This window comes from Cibotium barometz, chromosome 12, assembly GCF_041138505.1.
Source record: "Cibotium barometz isolate CiBa-2024 chromosome 12, ASM4113850v1, whole genome shotgun sequence".
In the NCBI taxonomy this organism is placed as follows: Eukaryota; Viridiplantae; Streptophyta; class Polypodiopsida; order Cyatheales; family Cibotiaceae; genus Cibotium; species Cibotium barometz.
This window is the reverse complement of record NC_141057.1, coordinates 14780385-14804063: the sequence shown is the minus strand read 5'-3', so window position 1 is coordinate 14804063 and position 23679 is coordinate 14780385.

Genomic DNA, 23679 nt, shown 5'->3' with positions numbered 1-23679 from the left:
CCTTTAAAGAACTCCTCTTCCTTACATATGTCATACTTTTAATATTGCTCATAATTTTTTACTAATAAACCTTGTACATTTTCAACTCTTCATCTTATGTGAGTATTTACTCATTTTTGGGTATCTTCTTTTTCAAATTGGATTTATCTCCTCCCTACACATGGATTGATGCTATTGGTCCATAGGAACCTTAATTGGACCATAATCCAAAAATTTCTGAAAATCTAGACCCTTAGACTAAGGTCCTTTATACACATTTCCAATTAATTCCAATTGCACATTGGAAAGTTCTTTTTGAATTTCTGTTTCAGGGAAACTTATTTTAATAAGATGAGATAATTTTCTATCCAAAAATATTAAAAATCTGAATATTCTCTCTTTAGAATATTTTCTCTCTCTAGGTTAAAACAGTTAGAAACAAGTCTTTTATATTTCTGAAGAGGGATTGATTATAGAAGAAGATACTAGACATCAAAAAGGGGTTTGGGGGAGGAATCTTACATTCTACCCCACTTAAAAAACGCGAGATGTCCTCATCTCGCAACTTGTGATAATTTCGCAAGATTCACGAATATGAGACTTAGAGAAAAATTTTAATCAAGACTAACCACCAAGATAAGTCTTAAAGAGAGCAAGATTCAAAATACGAACAAGATTTAAACTTTATTCATTCTCGGAACTTATACAGTAAAGATAGAGGAACTCTTTACACTTCCATAAGCCCGTCCATCATATGGTCACAAAAGCAGTCTTCACAAGCTGCACAAGTATAAGGTAACTCATCTATGGGAATGATTCTGTGGGTTATTGCTGCGCCTATCTCAGTGGTATGAGGTGTTCTAACAAAAGGACCTCTGAGAGGCAAGCCAAAAACGGGGTAAAGGCATATCTTCTCATGAGGAAGAAAACACGCCAGTAAGAAGACCCGCTTAGAAAACCCAGGATGTCTTGATCTCATGACGCAGTAGTATCGGGGACCCAAACCCAAAGCTTCAATAACCATGGCCAAGCGGACATTGTTACGGAAGTGCTGCTGACCCCAGGGTGTTACCCTAGTTATGTTTTGATAGGTCCGCCATTTGGTTTGCGCTACAGAAGTTCCCAAGTGAGGGAAAAGTGAGCGCTCATACTGCTCTATAAAATCCTTCTTCACAGATTCACTTGCGTCTTGAAGGTGAGGAATCATTATGGATAAAACTAGTTCTTGTTGCCAAGCCATGAAGGAGATTAAGAAAGAAAGGAGATCAATGGAAGTAAGATTACTGTGAGCGACAAGTAAAAGTTACGACTTATATAAAGGAAGGAGCTAGCGTAACTTAGAAGCCAACGATAACTTGCCACTGAAGTTTTACTGTCTTTCCATGATTTGGGTTTGACACATTTTTCTATAGAAGGCATTAAGAATTTTGAGATGAAGAGATAAAAGAAGCTTGTAGGCTAAGTCACCTACTTTCATTGAATTCAGATATAAGGCTCACAATATCTGGGGGATAACTTCATATACTCCCCAAGAGATAAAGAACTTCTTTTGGGCCATACTCGAATGAAGACCAAAACCTTGGTATCCAAAACACCGATTTTTACTTCTGAACTCATTGTTCTGAATCCTTAAAACAGGTGGAACTCCTGAGAAGTATTCTAGGGAAAGGGTCTTCCTTTTTTAAACAGAATCTTTCTTTTATTTTAGAGAGGGAATAATTATAAGATCAAAAAGGGAGATTCTTACTCCTGTATACCTCTAAGGCTGGGGGAGGAATCTTACATTCTACCCCACTTAAAAAGTGCGAGATGTCCTCATCTCGCAAGGTAGAGGACAACTCTTTTTCTTAACATCCAATTTTATTTTGGGGTTCCTTATATTCTGGTCAACCCAACAGAACACTGGGATAAATATCCCTTATATAGAACTCATCATTAATATTCAGCTCATATCATTCATATCTTTAACATGATAATGGTCCATTAGACCGAAAAATTTCCTTCTCAACATTCCTCCACGGGAATTTCAGTCAAGCAAGTTCTCAATTTGTCATCCCTTAACTTGATCTACTGATCAAGTATTAATAGTAACAATTTGACAGCACAATCCACTAATCTCATAGTGATTTGCTGAATTCATTATCATCATTCCAGTTATGAATATCATCACTGGGACTCGTCCCATTCATCCTCATTGTGGTTTTGTTCAGATTTTTATATTTCAACTAATTTCAGAAATCATCATTTTTCAATCAGAATTTTCAATCAGAATCCAATTCAATTCATCAATTCTCAAACAGAATTAAAAATCATATCAACCACATTCAAATTCATCATCTGGATAGCATTAACGCTTATAATTTCAAGTCTTAGATTTACTCGTATATACTGTCAGTAAAGAGCTGCAGTTATACTCTCGGTATATACGGATAGTCACGGCCCTTGGAATTATAAGGTAAATACCATCATGTCTAGGCCTCAAGCAAGTCAAGGATTCTATATAATTGCGGTACTTCCATCTGAAGACCCAATTACCAAATTACGAATTTCAATTTAAATATCAAATTGTATGAATTATATCACACAATTACAACCTTTTTGTGTTTCTTGATAAATTTCTGACCTATTTGTCTTCTCAATTGATCTTTATTAACCAAATGCTCTGATACCAACTGTGAGATCCCTGTTCCCCACCGATCAACGGATTCGGGTACTAGCAGCGGAAGTAGCACATCATGCGTGGGTATGGGTCTCACACTCGGGGCCTCGCCCACGGATATCCGGACAAGAGACTAGTCCGTCGGTTTGTCCAAAACCGAAACTGGAAAAACTTCCTTTACTCGGAAAGCATGGGCGATTCCACCAGGATAACTCTTTACTCTAACGTAGTGAAGATCATTACGGATCAACTGATCTGACTGCACCTTTAACGGTACTTGGTCAAATCAAGGTAGAAACTTGCACTTGGATCATTGGGATCAACGCTTTTTTCCCCATCAAGAGGCACAGCCGTTGATTCCTATCCATAGAACAATTTCTATCCGGGATTTACTTTATCTATCGTAAAAACAAAGTTGAGTCTCGATTTATGGATCCATCAGTCCAGCCTAACCCCATCCGATCCCATGGGTTAGCCAACCGCCCAACCACTGTAGTGATGAGATCCAATTTGGAATTTGGTTAGGTTTTGTCCCGGGTACCAAGGAAAAGAGTTCCAAGGCCCCCTAGCCGGAATTTCATGCAAACATAAAACTAGCCACACCACTTACACACCCAATATGAAAATTGTCTTTTTCTTAGCATCAGCTAACTTTAAAACAATCCTTTAATGAAACCATAGTACCACTGATCACAATCTCCCAATTTATCCAGTTGATTCATAATTTCCCATCATTCCTTCATCAGAGTATCTATGGCATCATTGGCAACTAGAACGCTCACCACCTGTCCACACAGAGGCCGTTTCCATAGTTCCTAGCCCATAATACTCGGCAATATAATCACTTATCAAGATGGACTCTCGTTGAAGATCAGCAAGATCAACCAACAGATCCATATAAAAGAGCCATGGACTCATCCGTTGAGGACCAGCAAGGTCAGTCAACCAGATCCATGCCCGGTTTCACAAAACAACTCTTACTCCTTGTTCCAATATCTTCCTCGACGCACGCGTGGGTATCCTAGGCGACCCAGAGCCCGAGCACCGTATGGTCAGCACCCTCTAGGATCCTTCGCAGGTGACCTAGCGCTTCACTCATAGGCCGCTTCCTTGGTCCCTCATCCACCGTACCGGAAGCTCACCATTTTAATCGAACCGAGGCTGGTCAAGACCTTGGTCGACCTTGCTACGCGAGACGTCCTCCATTGACTCTCCGTCAGCAGTTGCAACTTTATCAGTTAGGTCTCCACGACCTTAATCACAAGACGGTCAAAATGCTTCCCCAGCATTCTTGACATAAAACAGCCATTTACAAACAGCATTTACAAACAGTTTACAAATACAGTTTCTATATTAACTCTCATTTTTCCACATTATCCCTCATTAATCCACATTACTTATTCCACATTCCATGTATATGTGTACTCATCCAATCACCTCCTTTTCCATCTCTTCACTTCAGATTCCTTCACATCACATATCATATATTCACATCCATATCTACACCCACATCCACATTCACATCCATACATCCACATCTACATGCTTATCTCCATTTTTACATCCTCATTTATACATCCACATCCCATATCCACATTCATACATACACATCCATATCCACATCCACATCCACATCCACATTCACATCCATGCATCCACATCTACATACTTACCTCCATTTTCACATCCTCATTTATACATCCACATCCCATATCCACATTCATATATACACATCCATACATCCACATCTACATCCACATACATACATACATCCACATCCACATTCCACATTCACATCTATACATCCACATCTACATTCACATTCACATACATCCACATCCACATTCCTATACATCCACATATATACATCCACATTCCACATTCACATCTACATTCACATTCATATACATACATCCACATCTACATGCTTACCTCCATTTTCACATCCTCATTTATACATCCACATCCCATATCCACATTCATACATACACATCCATACATCCACATCTACATCCACATACATACATACATCCACATCCACATTCCACATTCACATCTATACATCCACATCTACATTCACATTCACATACATCCACATCCACATTCCCATACATCCACATCTACATCCACATACATACATACATCCACATCCACATTCCACATTCACATCTATACATCCACATCTACATCCACATTCACATACATCCACATCCACATTTCCATTCACATCTATACATCCACATCCATTCACATCTATACATCCACATCTACATCCACATTTACATCTATGCATATACATCTTCATGCATATATCCATTTTCATGTTCATACATCCACACTCCCATCTCCATATCCACACATCCACATACATACATCCATTTTCACATTCCCATTTATATAACCCCATATACCTTCACATCTAATCTTTTACATCACATCCATTCTCGCCCTATCACAACCCATATACATCTTATCCTATCACATACACTTCTTACCTCATCCCCCCATACACATCTTAATTCATCTTATCACATCCTAACTTATTTCATAAGCATCTTATCACCTCTTATCACATCCTATCACTTTCCATACGCATCTTATCAATTCTTATCACATCTCATACACCTCTTATCACATCTTATCACATTTCATATCTTTTTTTTTTTTTTAAAGAGAATTCTTTTATTTGATATAAGATTTCTCTACACATTTATTTATACATAAATTCCATTTAAGGAGACTAACACTTTCGAAATTAAAATCAATCTTTTATGCATCTTCTTATGCATGATTTCAATTTGGTAGGGAATTATACTTTTAGAATAAAAGAATTTCTCTTATGCATCTAAGTTAAGCATAAAATCCATTTATGAGGAAAATCATACTTTTAGTATAAAAAGAATATCTTTTATGCATACCTATATGCATGAAATCCAATATGATAAAAGTAACACTTTTGATATAAAAATTTTTCCTTTATGCATACTTCTATGCATGAAAATTAAAAATGATAAAAGTAACACTTTTGATATAAAAATTTTCCTTTATGCATACTTCTATGCATGAAAATTAAAAATGATAAAAGTAACACTTTTGATATAAAAATTTTCTTTTATGCATACTTTTATGTATGAAATAAAAATGATAAAAGTAACACTTTTGATATAAAAATTTATCCATTATGCATACTTCTATGCATGAAAATAAAAATGGTAAAAATAACACTTTTGATATAAAAATTTATCCTTTATGCATAATATTAAAATTTAATTTCTCCATGATTATAATGAAATTCTTTCAATTAATCTAGGATGATGATTCCTAGAATATGGTAGGAAGTACTCTTTTTATGCTTTGAATGAAAATTTTTTATGCATAATTTTTATAAAAATTTTGCCATAGCTCCGCTGCTATGACTGATAAATCTCAATTTTTCTAAGGGATAAAGCTTATCATTAAGGAAATAATTAAAATGATTCTCTAATTAGATCCTTAATCCATAATGGATTGAATCATCAATATACATAAACTAAAAGCATAAGAAAAAGCCATTAATTTGGCCTCAAGCATAGCTTAATCTTGGGTTAAGGAAAAGCTTTATGAAAAGCTTGATTTGGATTGAGAATGGGTCATGAGTATGACCATTTCTTGAGTGAGAGAGAGAATTTACATAAGAATCATTAGAATTCAAACATAAATGAAAATTAACTTCAATAGCATTTATTAAATTATGTAACTCTTCACTACTATTCAAACTTCAATAGCATTTAAAAAAAAACCATACCAATTAAACTTCTCAAGCTTGAGAGGGGTTGAGAAGAGAGAAACATTGAGAAATTATAGAAAGATGAATATTCACTAATTACCTTACAACTTGCTTGATTCTTTGTTCACGGTAGAGGCCCCCAACCAATCAATTGGTTAAGTATGTTGATGGAGCCACTAATGGGGATTGAAGAAAGAGGGAAGCTCCAAAAACTAGTGAATTATTAAATGAATTCACAGTTCTTGGCTTAGGTGGAGTAGAGTAACGATGCATAAACACTATATATTTTTCAACAAGGGTGAGGCTTCTATTTATAGGAAAAATTGAGCTCCTAACCAAACAAACTGATTCTAGAATTTTCTAAATCAGTTTGGTCAATATTTGACCATTTTTAGGTCAGTTAAGCTAACTTTTTGGAACTAGACTTGAATGAGGAGAGAGGAGAGATGAAATATCTCAATTTTTATGAGTTTAAAACTCATTCAAGCATGTGAAATATGCACCTCCTTTAAAGAACTCCCCTTCTTACATATGTCATATTTTTAATATTGCTCATAGTTTTTTACTAATAAACCTTGTACATTTTCAACTCTTCATCTTATGTGAAATATGCACCTCCTTTAAAGAACTCCTCTTCCTTACATATGTCATACTTTTAATATTGCTCATAATTTTTTACTAATAAACCTTGTCCATTTTCAACTCTTCATCTTATGTGAAACATGCACCTCCTTTAAAGAACTCCTCTTCCTTACATATGTCATACTTTTAATATTGCTCATAATTTTTTACTAATAAACCTTGTACATTTTCAACTCTTCATCTTATGTGAAATATGCACCTCCTTTAAAGAACTCCTCTTCCTTACATATGTCATACTTTTAATATTGCTCATAATTTTTTACTAATAAACCTTGTACATTTTCAACTCTTCATCTTATGTGAGTATTTACTCATTTTTGGGTATCTTCTTTTTCAAATTGGATTTATCTCCTCCCTACACATGGATTGATGCTATTGGTCCATAGGAACCTTAATTGGACCATAATCCAAAAATTTCTGAAAATCTAGACCCTTAGACTAAGGTCCTTTATACACATTTCCAATTAATTCCAATTGCACATTGGAAAGTTCTTTTTGAATTTCTGTTTCAGGGAAACTTATTTTAATAAGATGAGATAATTTTCTATCCAAAAATATTAAAAATCTGAATATTCTCTCTTTAGAATATTTTCTCTCTCTAGGTTAAAACAGTTAGAAACAAGTCTTTTATATTTCTGAAGAGGGATTGATTATAGAAGAAGATACTAGACATCAAAAAGGGGTTTGGGGGAGGAATCTTACAGTTCCAATATCTTCTATGACGCACGTGTGGGTATCTTCGGCGACCCAGAGCCCGAGCACCGTATGGTCAGCACCCTCTAGGATCCTTCGCAGGTGACCTAGCGCTTCACTCATAGGCCGCTTCCTTGGTCCCTCATCCACCGTACCAGAAGCTCACCATTTAAATCAAACCGAGGCTGGTCAAGACCTCGATCGACCTTGCTACGCGAGACGTCCTCCATTGACTCTCCGTCAGCAGTTGCAACTTTATCAGTTCGGTCTTCATGACCTTAATCCTCAAGACGGTCAAAATGCTTCTCCAGCATTCTTGACATAAAACAGTCATTTACAAACAGTCACAAAATACAGTTTCTATAATGAACTCTTGTCTTTCCATATTATCCATTCTCGGACCACATTACTTATTCCACATTCCATTCAATGTGTACTCGTTCTCATCCATTCACTCATATAGACTACACATTATCTCACATACACCTTCATATTCATTATTCTACATACATATCCATGTTCGTACGTCCACATCATACATCCAATTTCACATTCATACATACGCATCTACATGCATACATCTACATCCACATTCATACATCCATACCTCCATTTCCACATCCACACATCCACATTCATATTCATACATCCACATTCACATGCATACATCCATTTTCACATCCTCATTCATACATCCACATTCACATACATACATCCACATCTGTATCTACATCCGTACATCCACATCCACCTCTTCATTCACATTCACATCCATACATCCACATCTATATACATACATCCACATCTACATACATACATCCATACATCCACATCTACATACATACATCCATACATCCACATCTACATACATACATCCATTTTCACATCCTCATTCATACATACACATCCACATACATACATACACATCCGTATCTACATCCATACATCTACATCCACATCAACATTCACATTCATACATATACATCTACATGTATACATCCATTTTCACATCCTCATTCATACATACACATCCACATACATACATACACATCCGTATCTACATCCATACATCCACATCCACATCCACATTCACATTCATACATATATATCTACATGTATACATCCACATCACATTCATACAACCATATTACATCCATTCCACCTTCCTTATACATCTTAACACATCCTAACTCATCTTAACACATTCTTTCACATCTCATACACATCTTATCACATCTTTTTACATCTCATACACCTCTTATCACATCCTATCACTTTCCATATGCATCTTATCAAATCTTATCACATCTCATACACCTCTTATCACATCTTATCACATTTCATATCTTTTTTAAGAGAGTTCTTATATTTGATATTCTATACATTTATTTATGCATAAATTCCATTTAAGGAGACTAACACTTTCGAGATTAAAATCAATCTTTTATGCATCTTCTTATGCATAAATTCAATTTGGTAGGAATTACACATTTAGAATAAAAGAATTTCTCTTATGCATCTAAGGTTATGCATAAAATCCATTTATGATGAAAATCACACTTTTAGTATAAAAAGAATATCTTTTATGCATACCTCTATGCATGAAATCCAATATGATAAAAGTAACACTCTTACAATAAAATAATCAACTTTTATGCATACCTCTATGCATGAAATTCCATTATGATAAAGTCACACTTTTATAATAAAATAATCAACTTTTATGCATACCTTTATGCATGAAATTCAATTATGATAAAAGTCACACTTTTATAATAAAATAATCAACTTATATGCATACCTTTATGCATGAAATTCAAATATGATAAAAGTAACACTTTTGATATAAAAATTTATCCATTATGCATACTTCTATGCATGAAATAAAAATGATAAAAGTTACACTTTTGATATAAAAATTTATCCTTTATGCATACTTCTATGCATGAAAATAAAAATGATAAAAGTAACACTTTTGATATAAAAATTTATCCTTTATGCATACTTCTATGCATGAAAATAAAAATGATAAAAATAACACTTTTGATATAAAAATTTATTCTTTATGCATACTTCTATGCATGAAAATAAAAATGATAAAAATAACACTTTTGATATAAAAATTTATCCATTATGCATACTTCTATGCATGAAAATAAAAATGATAAAAATAACACTTTTGATATAAAAATTTATCCTTTATGCATACTTCTATGCATGAAAATAAAAATGATAAAAATAACACTTTTGATATAAAAATTTATCCATTATGCATACTTCTATGCATGAAAATAAAAATGGTAAAAATAACACTTTTGATATAAAAATTTATCCATTATGCATACTTCTATGCATGAAATAAAAAATGGTTAAAATAACACTTTTGATATAAAAATTTATCCATTATGCATACTTCTATGCATGAAAATAAAAATGATAAAAATAAAACTTTTGATATAAAAATTTATCCTTTATGCATACTTCTATGCATGAAAATAAAAATGATAAAAATAACACTTTTGATATAAAAATTTATCCATTATGCATACTTCTATGCATGAAAATAAAAATGGTAAAAATAACACTTTTGATATAAAAATTTATCCATTATGCATACTTCTATGCATGAAATAAAAATGGTAAAAATAACACTTTTGATATAAAAACTTATCCTTTATGCATGATATTAAAACTCAATTTCTCCATGATTATAATGAAATTCTTTCAATTAATCTAGGATGATAATTCCTAGAATATGGTAGGAAGTTCTCTTTTTATGCTTTGAATGAAATTATTTTATGCATAATTTTTATAAAAATTTTGCCATAGCTCCGCTGCTATGACTGATAAATCTCAATTTTTCTAAGGGATAAAGCTTATCATTAAGGAAATAATTAAAATGATCTCTAATTGGATTATTAATCCATAATGGATTGAATCATCAATATACATAAACTAAAAGCATAGAAAAAAGCCATTAATTTGGCCTCAAGCATAGCTTAATCTTGGGTTAAGAAAAATCTTTATGAAAAGCTTGATTTGGATTGAGAATGGGTCATGAGTATGACCATTTCTTGAGTGAGAGAGAGAAATTACATAAAAACCATTAGAATTTAAACATAAATGGAAATTAACTTCAATAGCATTTATTAAATTATGTAACTCTTCACTACTATTCACCAATTAACTTCAATAGCATTTAAAAAACCATACCAATTAAGCTTCTCAAGCTTGAGAGGGGTTGAGAAGAGAGAAACATTGAGAAATTATAGAAAAGATCAATATTCACTAATTACCTTACAAGTTGCTTGATTCTTTGTTCACGGTAGAGGCCCCCAACCAATCAATTGGTTAAGTATGTTGATGGAGCCACCAATGGGGATTGAAGAAAGAGGGAAGCTCCAAAAAGTAGTGAATTATTAATGAATTCATAGTTCTTGGCTTAGGTGGAGTAGAGTAACGATGCATAAACACTATATCTTTTTCAACAAGGGGGAGGCTTCTATTTATAGGAAAATTTGAGCTCCTAACCAAACAAACTGATTCTAGAATTTTCTGAATCAGTTTCGTCAATATTTGACCATTTTTAGGTCAGCTAAGCTAACTTTTTGGAACTAGACTTGAATGAGGAGAGAGGAGAGATGAAATATCTCAATTTTTATGAGTTTAAAACTCATTCAAGCATGTGAAATATGCACCTCCTTTAAAGAACTCCCCTTCCTTACATATGTGTCATAATGGAATCATTTTAATATTGCTTATAGTTTTTTACTAATAAACCTTGTACATTTTCAACTCTTCATCTTATGTGAAATATGCACCTCCTTTAAAGAACTCCCCTTCCTTACATATGTGTCATAATGGAATCATTTTAATATTGCTCATAGTTTTTTACTAATAAACCTTGTACATTTTCAACTCTTCATCTTATGTGAAATATGCACCTCCTTTAAATAACTCCCCTTCCTTACATATGTGTCATAATGGAATCATTTTAATATTGCTCATAGTTTTTTACTAATAAACCTTGTACATTTTCAACTCTTCATCTTATGTGAAATATGTACCTCCTTTAAAGAACTCCCCTTCCTTACATATGTGTCATAATGGAATCATTTTAATATTGCTCATAGTTTTTTACTAATAAACCTTGTACATTTTCAACTCTTCATCTTATGTGAAATATTCACCTCCTTTAAAGAACTCCCCTTCCTTACATATGTGTCATAATGGAATCATTTTAATATTGCTCATAGTTTTTTACTAATAAACCTTGTACATTTTCAACTCTTCATCTTATGTGAAATATGCACCTCCTTTAAAGAACTCCCCTTCCTTACATATGTGTCATAATGGAATCATTTTAATATTGCTCATAGTTTTTTACTAATAAACCTTGTACATTTTCAACTCTTCATCTTATGTGAAATATGCACCTCCTTTAAAGAACTCCCCTTCCTTACATATGTGTCATAATGGAATCATTTTAATATTGCTCATAGTTTTTTACTAATAAACCTTGTACATTTTTAACTCTTCATGTTATGTGAGCATTTACTCATTTTTGGATATCTTCTTTTACAAATTGGATTTATCTCTTCCCTACACATGGATTGATGCTATTGGCCCATAGGAACCTTAATTGGACCATAATCCAAAAATTTCTGAAAATCTAGACCCTTAGGCTAAGGTCCTTTATACCCATTTCCAATTAGTTCCAATTGCACATTGGAAAGTTCTTTTTGAATTTCTGTTTCAGGGGAACTTATTTTAATAAGATGAGATAATTTTCTATCCAAAAATATTAAAAATTTAAATATTCTCTCTCTAGAATATTTTCTCTCTCTAGGTTAAAACAGTTAGAAACAAGTCTTTTATATTTCTGAAGAGGGATTGATTACAGGGGAAGATGCTGGACATTTTGAAAGGCTGGGGAGGAATCTTACAGCTAGACTCAAAGTTAAAAGCTAAAGAGCCTGAATGGTTAAGTGAATATGATGATTTATTCCCAACAGAATTAATAGAGATGCCTCAAATTTGGGAAGTAGATCATGTGATAGAATTGACCCTTGGAGCTCAGCCAGTAGCCGTGCGCACGTACAAAATGCCAGTTCTTGAAGCCATCGAACTCAAGGAACAACTTACACAGCTATTGGAACAAGGGTTTGTAAGACCTAGTGTTTCACCTTGGGGTGCGCCAGTTCTCTTTCAGAAAAAGAAAGATGAAACGCTAAGACTCTGTGTGGACTATAGAGGTCTAAATCAACTGATAGTTAAGAATAAGTATCCTATCCCCAGAATTGATGAGCTGCTGGATAGGCTAAGTGGAGCCCAGATCTTCACAAAGATAGATCTCAAATTAGGGTATTATCAGATCAGGATCAATGAGCAAGATATCCCGAAGACAGCCATCAATACTCGGTATGGGCATTATGAATTCACTGTCATGCCGTTTGGATTGACAAATGCCCCAGCTACATTCAATCACTTAATGCAGGACATTCTCAGAGAATACTTGGATGATTTTGTTCTTGTTTTCTTTGATGATATTCTGATTTACTCAAAGAATGCAGCTGACCATGAAGCTAATGTTAGAAAAGTTCTCGAGATTCTAAGGAAGCATCAACTCTTTGCCAAAAAGAGCAAATGCACTTTCTTCGCCGACCATGTTGAATACTTGGGCTTTCTGGTATCAAAAGATGGAATTTCTCCAGATTTTGCAAAAGTCCAAGCAGTCATAGATTGGCGTGAACCAAAGACAGTGAAAGAAGTCAGAGGATTCTTGGGATTGAGTGGTTGGTATAGAATTTTTATACCAAAGTATGCTCTCATAGCTTCCCCCCTGACTAATCTTCTCAAGAAGAATATCCCGTTTTAATGGTCTACCAGGTGCCAGAGTGCTTTTGATAATTTAAAGACCGTCTTGGTAACCAATCTCGTTCTGAAGCTGCTAGATTTCTCTCTACTCTTTGAAGTAGTAACTGATGCCAGTGGTTTTGCCCTGGGAGGTGCACTCATGCAGGAAGGTCATGCAGTGGTCTATGAATCCTGAAAACTCAGAACGCATGAGAGGAATTATGCTATCCATGACTTGAAACTACTTTCACTAGTATATGCTCTGAAATTGTGGAGACATTACCTACTGGGTCAAAGATTCACTTTGGTGACTGATCATCAGAGCAGCTTAAAGTGGATCTTCACTCAGAAGGATGTCAACATGCGCCAAATAAGGTGGATGCAGACCCTGCACGAATTTGATTTTGAAATCAAGTACCAAGAAAATGTGGTAGCAGATGCCCTCAGCGGGAAAGCCTCCTTGCTTGCAATTACTGTAGTGTCAAATCCCTTGATTATTGAAGCAAGAGAGAAGATCATACAGGACAGATTCTTTGGCCCTATTGCTACCCTACTTATGTAGGAAAGCAAAACTCTACAGGAGTTGAACCGAGTTCAAGGGTATAGCCTAGATGATGGAATTATGTATTATAATCGCAGACTATGCATTCCCAATGATGAGGGAACTAAGAGTCAAATTCTGAATGAATCCCATGATAGTTTTATTGCAGGACATCCAGGTTTCATCAAAACCTACATGTCTGTGAAGAAAAGCTTCTTTTGGCTGGGTCTAAAAAGTGATGTGCTTAATCATCTCGGGGGGGTCACTCGTATAAATATGTAAGTATCACGTGGGTTCAACAGAAGGACATTTTAAATATTTAAAACTTACAGAAATATATTTACAGAGGGGATTTATTTATTGTATTTTAAAAAAAAATTACAGATTTGAATAGGAAAGGATACATTCTATTCACTAAAAAATTCACAGATAAGGGACTTTTTAAATAGGCCTTGAACGCACGTGATATAGAGGATTTACATATAGTGACCCCCCCGAGTTAATCATGTACGTCAATGTCTGACCTGTCACATTAGAAAGTCAAGGCTGAGAGAGTAAAAATGCCTGGGAAGTTACATCCTTTAGACATCCCGTAGATGAAGTGGGAATGTATCAGTATGGATTTTATTACTAGATTACCTTGAGTGCAATCAAGTTACAACTCCATCTTCGTGGTTGTTGATAGATTAACCAAAGTTGCCCATCTGATTCCAGTAAAAGAAACCTACACTGCAGTGGATGTGGCCAGAGTGTTTCTCAAGGAAATCTTCAGATTGCATGGCCTACCCAGAAGAATAGTAAGTGATCGAGACCCCAAATTCACATCAAGATTCTGGACTGCATTTTTTGAAACAGTGTAGGAACTTTCTTAGATCTCAGCACAGCTTACCACCCTGAGATCGATGGTCAAACAGAAAGGGTAAACCAAGTAATCGAAGATATACTTCAGTCATGCTGTGGCAAGGAACCCAAGAAGTGGCTAAGCTATCTGCACCTAGTCAAGTTCGCTTACAATGCTTCTTATCACAGAAGTATTGGGATGAGCCCTTTCAAAGCTTTGTATGGATAAGATTGCTTAACTCCATTAACCTGGTTCGACCCATTGATTAGGGTCGAGATGTCGAGACAGATGCTTGATGACATGGAGCAGCAGATGCACGCAATTCGTAAAGATATAAAAGCTGCCTAGGATAGACAAAAGTAGTATGCAGATAAGAAGAGGATAGACAGAGAATTCGAAGAAGCAGATATGGTCTTCATTCGAGTACGCCCCAAAAGAAGTTCTCTATCTCTTGGGAAGTACAAGAAGTTATCCTCCAAATATTGTGGGCCATATCTGATTACAAAGAAAGTAGGTGACTTAGCCTACGAGCTTCTTCTGCCTCCTCATCTCAAAGTACATAATGTATTTCATGTCAGCATTCTTAAAAAGTATATACCAAGCCCGAATCATGTGCTTGATGATGAAATCTTAACTTCTTCAACCCAAGGGCAGATGGAACTTCAACCTGAAGAAATCCTTGATGTTCGAGAAAAGATTCTCAGGAACAGAATTCTGAGAGAATTATTGGTCAAATGGAAGTTCTATCCTTTTGAAGATGCCACCTGGGAGAAAGAAGCCGATCTGTTGCGAGATTACCCCCAGTTTGCGAGATGAGGACATCTCGCGTTTTTTAAGTGGGAGAGAATGTAAGATTCCTCCCCAGCCTCTCAAGATGTCCAGCCTCTTCCCCTGTAATCAATTCCCTCTTCAGAAATATAAAAGATCTTGTTTCTATCTATTTTGGCTAGAGAGAGAAAATATTCTAGAGAGAGAATATTCAGATTTTGAATATTTTTGGATAGAAAAATACCTCTTCTTATTAAAATAAGTTCCGTCGGAACAGAAGTTCAAAAAGATTTTCAGAAGGTGCATTAGAAATTAAGTATAATTTATTTAAGAGACCTTATCCTAGGGGTCCAGATTTTCAAAAAATTTCAAATTAAGGTTTTCAAGGGCCAATCAAATTCCTCCCAATGTATGAGGAAGATAAAAAGAAGAAATAAAGAAAATCACCCCCAAAAATGAGTAAATACTCACATAAGACGAAGAGTGGACTAAAGACCAAAGGAAAAGCTTTAAAAATGGATTTTTGACACCTCAGAATGGGGATTCCCCCCTCATGAATGAGGCGCGTACTTCACATGTGCAATTGAGTTTTAAATCTTCAAAAATTGAGATATTTCATCTCTCCTCTCTCCTAATTCAAGTCTATTTCCAAAAAGTTATCTCAACTAACTTAAAAATGGTCAAAAATTGACCAAATTGATTTAGAAAATTCTAGAATCAATTTGTTTGGTTAGGAGCTCAATTTTTCCCATAAATAGAAGCCTCCCCCTTTGTTGAAAAATAATAGTGTTTATGTACTATTACTCTACTCCTCCCAAGCCAAGAACTGTGAATTTATTAATAATTCACTAGTTTTTGACATTTCCCTCTTCCAAAGATTGGTGGCCACTCTTGTTACAAACAAGAGTAGAACCCTCAAACCATCAAGCCAAAGGAAAGCTCCAAGAAATTATGTAAGTAGAGATCTTGTAATTTTCTTTAGTGATTTTTATGTTTTCCTAATTTTTATGATAGTTTGAAGTGATAAATGGACGCTATGCCTTGATGGAAAGGATTTTCTCCTCTCTCTTCTTAGAATCAACCCTTCTTTATTCTAGTTAAGTGATAATTATTAGAATTAAACTTTTTATAATGTTGCCTCTTTTATAAGTGAATTTTGATTAGTCTAGATTACTTTAAATCAATTAGAGTTAATTTTTAAGACAAATTAAGAAGAAAAATTTGAAAAATGGTCAGCCATACAAAGGAGGTTATGGTAAAATTTTTGAAATTAAGTATTATGTTTTATTATGCTAAAAGAGTAATCCCTAGCATTTCTATACTCTAAAAGTGTCATTTTCATGTATAGAAGATGCATATTGATTATTATCAATTACAGTTAATTTTAAGACAAATTAAGTAGAGAAACTTGAAAAATGGTCAGCCATACAAAGGAGGCTATGGCAAAATTTTTGGAAATAAGTATTATCTTGTATTATGCTAAAAGAGTAATCCCTATCATTTCTATACTCTAAAAGTGTCATTTTCATGCATAGAAGATGCATATTGATTATTATTTTTATTATGAAAGTGTTACTTTCATCAAAATAGATTTTCATGCATAAAAGAATAAATTTTTTTATTATGAAAGTGTTACTTTCATCAAAATAGATTTTTATGCATAAAAGAATAAATTTTTTTTATTATGAAAGTGTTACTTTCATCAAATTAGATTTTTATGCATAAAAGAATAATTTTTTTTAATTATGAAAGTATTCTTTTTATCAAAATAGATTTTTATGCATAAAAGAATAATCTTTTTTATTATGAAAGTGTTACTTTCATCAAAATAGATTTTTATGCATAAAAGAATAATCTTTTTTATTATGAAAGTGTTACTTTCATCAAAATAGATTTTTACGCATAAAAGAATAAAATTTTATTATTATGAAAGTGTTATTTTCATCAAAATAGATTTTTATACATAAAATAATATTTTTTTTAATGAAAGTGTTACTTTCATCAAAATGGATTTTTATGCATAAAAGATTATTTTTATTATTATAAAAGTGTTACTTTTATCATTATTGATTTTATGCATAAAAGTATGCATGAAAGAATATTTTTTTATTATGAAAGTGTCACTTTCATCAAAATAGATTTTTGTGCATAAAAGAATATTTTTTTATTATAAAAGTGTTACTTTTATCATTATTGATTTGTATGCATAAAAGTATGCATAAAATAATGTTTTTTAAATGAAAGTGTTACTTTTATCATTATTGATTTTTATGCATAAAAGGATGCAAAAAAGAAATTTTTATTTATTATAAAAGAGTTACTTTCATCATTATTGATTTTATGCATAAAAGGATGCATAGAAGAAATGTTTTTATTGTGAAAGTGTTACTTTCACTAATATCAGTTTTTATGCAAAAAAAAAATGATGCATAAAAGAATTTTTATATCAAGATAAGAATTCTCTTAATCCTATGACTAATTCTCATGAATATTGGTAAATGATTAGTTTTAAATTTAGTAAAGTAGTAATTGAAATATTACCATTTGATAAAGATAGTTCAAGAAGAATCGTTCCAGACTCAAAAACATGAATCACACTTTGACCAAGACGTAATTCCTTCGTGAGTTTCAAGAAATGATGATGCGACTAGTTCCTGAATCTATACTCAAATCACCCACCGAATCTGAAACTAAGTTGAGACCTATGATTTTGATCTAAGGTTAAGAATTCAGAATTCGAGGAATTCTGCTTGAGAATCTAGTCCTGTGATCTAGAAATCTTGGATACGGAATTAAGATATACTCATTGTATTCAAAAACAAAATCAAAACTAAAAACTTGCATAGAAACCGTGTTTTCTTAAAAGACTGTCTTACGCCAGAATGCTGGAGAGAGCATTTGGTATATGTGTTTTTCTAAGGGAAGTTCGGTTGCAATAGCTAGCGGGGAGTGTTCGAGGGGCAGCTCAAGCCTCGGTATGGTTAAAATGGTGAGCTTCCGATACGATGGACGAGGGCCAACGAAGCGGTCCCTAAGTGAAGTGCCAGGACACCTAAGGAGGATCCTTGAGGGTTCTTACCAGGAGATGCACAGGCTCGCAGTGCCGAGGACATCCATGCGTATGTCGAGGAAGATATATTATATGATGGACCAATGTTTATTGTAATCTGTTACTGGATCTTGTTGTTGACCTGCAGGTCTCAACGGGAGAGTCCAGAGTGATAATGTTTTGTGAGAAACAAAGACTCAATGGAAATTTTGAGTTATGACATGTGTAATCTGTAATTGTTGTCAATGGATTATTTTATAAGTTAAAGTTTAAAGAGGAGTGTGTGCGTATCTGTTTTCTAAAGCAAAAGTTAAGAAAGGCATTCAATTATGGGTGGGTGAGTATTTGATCGGTTCCGCTATTCTAGTGGTTGGGTGGTGGCTAATCCATGGGCCGGATGGGGTTAGGCTGGAATCAGTAGAGTTTTAATAATAAAATTGATTAATAGGTATACGCTTAGAAATTGAGTAGTTAATTAGAATCCTGAAGACTTCTCTAAAGAATAAATCAATGGTTGTGCCTGATTCAATCAAGAAAAAAGCGTTGATTCCTTCAAGTTAAGTATGTAATAGTTTCCCTTCTATCTGGTTTTATCAGATGAAGGTTAGTTTAGTACCTTGACTTTGTTAGAAAAAATTCATTAAATAAAATAAAAAAATGGTAGAATCGTCTGTGCTTTTCGGGCATGGGAAATATTTTCCCGGTTTCGGTTTTTGGAAGGACCACTAGCTTAGTCTCGTGCCAGGACATTCGAGGGCGAGACACCAAGTGAGAAACCTTGCCCGTGCAAGAGAGATTTACTTCCGCTGCTACCATCCGGGAATCCGCCGTTGCGCAGAGGGGGCAGCGGGACCTCATAGTCAACCTCGGTTCGATTTAAATGGTGAGCTTCCGGTACGGTGGATGAGGGACCAAGGAAGCGGCCTATGAGTGAAGCACTAGAAGGATCCTACAGGGTGCTGACGGGCTCTGGGTCGCCGAAGACACCCACACGTGCATCGTGGAAGATATTGAATCAAGGAGTAAGAGTTGTTTTCTGAAACCGGGCATGGATCTGGTTGATTGACCTTGCTGGTCCTCAACGAATGAGTCCATGACTTTTATATGGATCTGTTGGTTGATCTTGCTGATCTTCCATGGAGATTCCATTTTGTTATGTGAATATATTGTCGGTTACTATGAGCTAGGAAATATCAAAAAGACCCCTGTGTGAACAGGTGGTGAGCGTTCTGGTTGCCAATGATGCCATAAGTATACCGATGAAGAAATGATTGGAAACAAGGATTCAACCACAGATTTTGAGGATTGTGATCAGTGACACAATGGTTTCGTTAATAAGGATTATTTTAAAGATAGCTGATGCTGAGAAAAAGGCAATTTCATATTGGGTGTGTAAGTGGTGTGACTAGTTTTATGTTTGCATGAATATCCGGCTAGGGGGCTTGGGAACTCTTTTCCCTGGTACCTGGGATAAAACCTAACAAAAGTCCTAATTGGATCCCATCACTATAGTGGTTGGACTAACCCATGGTAGGCTGGACTGATGGATCCGTAAATCGAGACTCAATTTTTGTTTAGTTCGATAGATGAAGTAAATTCCGGATAAAAATTTTTCTATGGAAAAGAATCAACGGCTGTGTCTCTCAATGAGGAAAAAAGCGTTGGTCTCTATGATCCAAGTATAGTCTTTTTCCCTGAACTAACTATGGGACTTACGGGTTCGGTCAGATGAGCTCAGTTAGTTAAGGATTTTGACTACGTTAGGTAAAAGTTATCCTGGTGGAATCGCCCGTGGTTTCCGGGCAAAGGAAGTTTTTCCGGGTTCGGTTTAGAAAAACCAATGGATTAGTCTCTTGTCTGGATATTCGTGGGCGAGGCCCCGAGTGTGGGACCCTGCCTTGCACAAGAAGTGCTACTTCCACTGCTAGCATCCCTGAATTTGTTGCGTGGTGTGGGAACAGGGATCTTACAATTGGTATCAGAGCTATTTGGTTAATGAGGATCAACCGAGAAACCAAATATGTCAAAAATTATGAAGAAGCACTAAAAGGTTGTAATTGTGTGATAAAATTCATACAATTTGATATTCAAACTGAAATTCATAAATTGGTAATTGGGTCTTCAGATGGAAGTACCGCAATTGTATGGAATCCTTGACTTGCTTGAGGCCTAGACATGATGGTATTTACCTTATAGTTCCAAGAATCATGACTACCCGTATATACCGAGGGTATAACTACAGCTCTTTACTGGCAGTATATACGAGTAAATCTAAGACTTGAAGTTATAAGCATTAATGCTATCCAGTTGATGAATTCAAATGATATGATTTTTAAATTCTGGTTGAGAACTGATGAGTTGATTTGGATTCTGATTGAAAAATGATGATCCCTGAAATTTGGTTGAAATGTAATAAGCTGAGTGAAACTGCAATGAGGATGAATGGGACGAGTCCCTATGATGATGTTCATAACTGGAATGACGTTTAAGAACTTTAGCAAATCACTATGAGATTAGTGGATTGTGCTGGTAGATTACTACTGTTAACTTTTGATCAATGGATCAAGTTAAGGGTTGATAAATTAAAGATTTCTGAAAAATTGAAATCCCCATGGAGGATTGTTCAGATAGAAAAATTCAGTCTGATGGACCATTATTGTGTTAAAGATATGAATGAGATATTGTGAATGAATTGTCACCTATTTAGAGAACCGCGGAATCAGTTGAATCAAAATTCGGATTAAATCATAAATAAAGAGACTTAACAAGAATTTTCGTATTGATAGGAACATGGACTGAGGTCGTCGTGGTAGAAATGTTAACCCCCAACTCGGTGAAGAAGAACTCGACCTGGATGTTCGTAAAACTCTTCATAGTTCGTAGCCTGGACCTTGCAAGGGTGAAGGGGAAAACTTGGGCGAGGCTGTGGAGAAGTGGATCGAATCAATGGAAGAATACTTCGATGTCACCGAGTACAATGAGAAGAGCAAAATGGCTCTTGCAAGGCTAAAGTTAGTGGAGACAGCTAGAGTGGCATGGAGAAACCACTGCGAGACAAACCGTCTCAACCGAAATACCCAAACCTAGACCGATCTCAAGGCTTACCTCAGAAAGAGGTTTTGTCCCCCAGGCTTTCTTGAAACTAAGATGAATGAGTTCTTGGAACTAAAGCAGGAAAGTCGGACAATTGAAGAGTACCATCAAGCTTTTTCCCTTCTCCTTAAATATTCCCCTCAATTGGATGAAGAGCAGCTGATGGCCAGGTTCATTTGGGGAATGAACGAGCCATTGGATACTTTAGTCAAGAATGCCAAACCTATTTCCATGGCCGAAGCAGTTCAGATGGCGAAGGATTTCACCAAAGCCTTTGATCTCAAAGTCCCACCAAGCCAACACCATCACCTTTCAAAAGGTTTTTATCCCTAGAAGATAATTCCAACCTTCCTCCGCCTAAGAGATATCAGGGTCAAACCCAGGATATGGGAAGTTCCAGATGGAAGAAATGTCCTTTTTCCGAAACTCAATCCCCTCGATTTCAACTTCAGAAGTTCCACCCTTGAACAAGAGAGTGAAATGCTATAACTGTCAAGGAATTGGACATCGGAGGATGGAATGCCCAACTCCTTTAGGTTTTCAGGGCAAGAAAATCAGGGATCAAGATTCCCGACTCTCGCCCCTTCCGTCCAGAGTAATCAGGGTTCTATCTGCCAAAATCAGGGAAATCCCAGAGGTAGACTCTCTATCCGTGCCTCTGAAGAACGCCAAATTTGGAGGTCTCATTCTACTAAAACCTCAGCTAATTAGTGCTTTAATCAAAACCGTAAATGGCCCTTTTTTTTCTATTTTTGGCCCTAATGTGTCTTTCACATAAAGGCCCATGTATTCATTTTTAACACTCTCTATGGAATGTGAATTGCAAGTGGGCCACACAAATGTGTATAAGTAACCCTATAGGCTATCTTTGAAGAGGTGTTTTGAGTCCCTTCTTTAAATTCAAAGAAGATGCTATGTTGTGACCAGAAGACCTTGCTTTATGAATTACGTTTCTAAATTGATATCCCTGGCCTCCAACCATCAACAAAATTTCTCTAAGGGTACCTTAGGATTCAAACGACAACCTATCTCTTGGTCATTAAACCAAGATGGCCTAAGTTTGCCCACTCCTTGAATTGACTGTATCACATGCCAAGTCCTAAAAGCAAACGTAGCACTATTTGTAACTGCGAAAGCATTCAATCTTTGAGACTACATTTCACTTCTGAATTCAATGGTTTCCAACACATTTCATGATCATCTTACTAGATTAAAAAGTGCTGAGGTTTCCGCCGTTCCCCCTTCTAGATATTGTCGTCCTTGATTGTTGGCACTGCTAACATTCCTTAAATCATGTGTCAGAGGTACTTTTCAATCGTTATTCTCAATGTTATTTGAACTTTTGAAGCATCTATTGTATAAATATTCCCACCAAAACACGTTTGTTTTTCCTCTTGTCATCATTTGAGTGCTCTCTCTCTCTCTCTCTCTCTCTCTCTCTCTCTCTCTCTCTGTCTTCTCTTCTCTCCTATTCTTTTTTGTTATACCCTTTCTGTTATACCCCTCCTAGCATGTTTACTATCTCCTCCAGACTCCCTACTATGTCGTCATCATGGTGAAGACGGATGTGAGGGACTGAGGGTGGGTCTAGTCAACGTAAGTGGTGTAGGCTTATTATAGCCATACCATGATGGGCCTATGCCACTCACACCTATGCCTATCAAAGGAGTGGACTTTTCCCATGGAGAGGACTGGCCATATGGGGTTGATTGCCCATATAGCTTTGGCTGGCCCGATATTAAGGTGGCTTGCATATAAGGTTAAACATATAATGCTTACAAGATGCATAAAG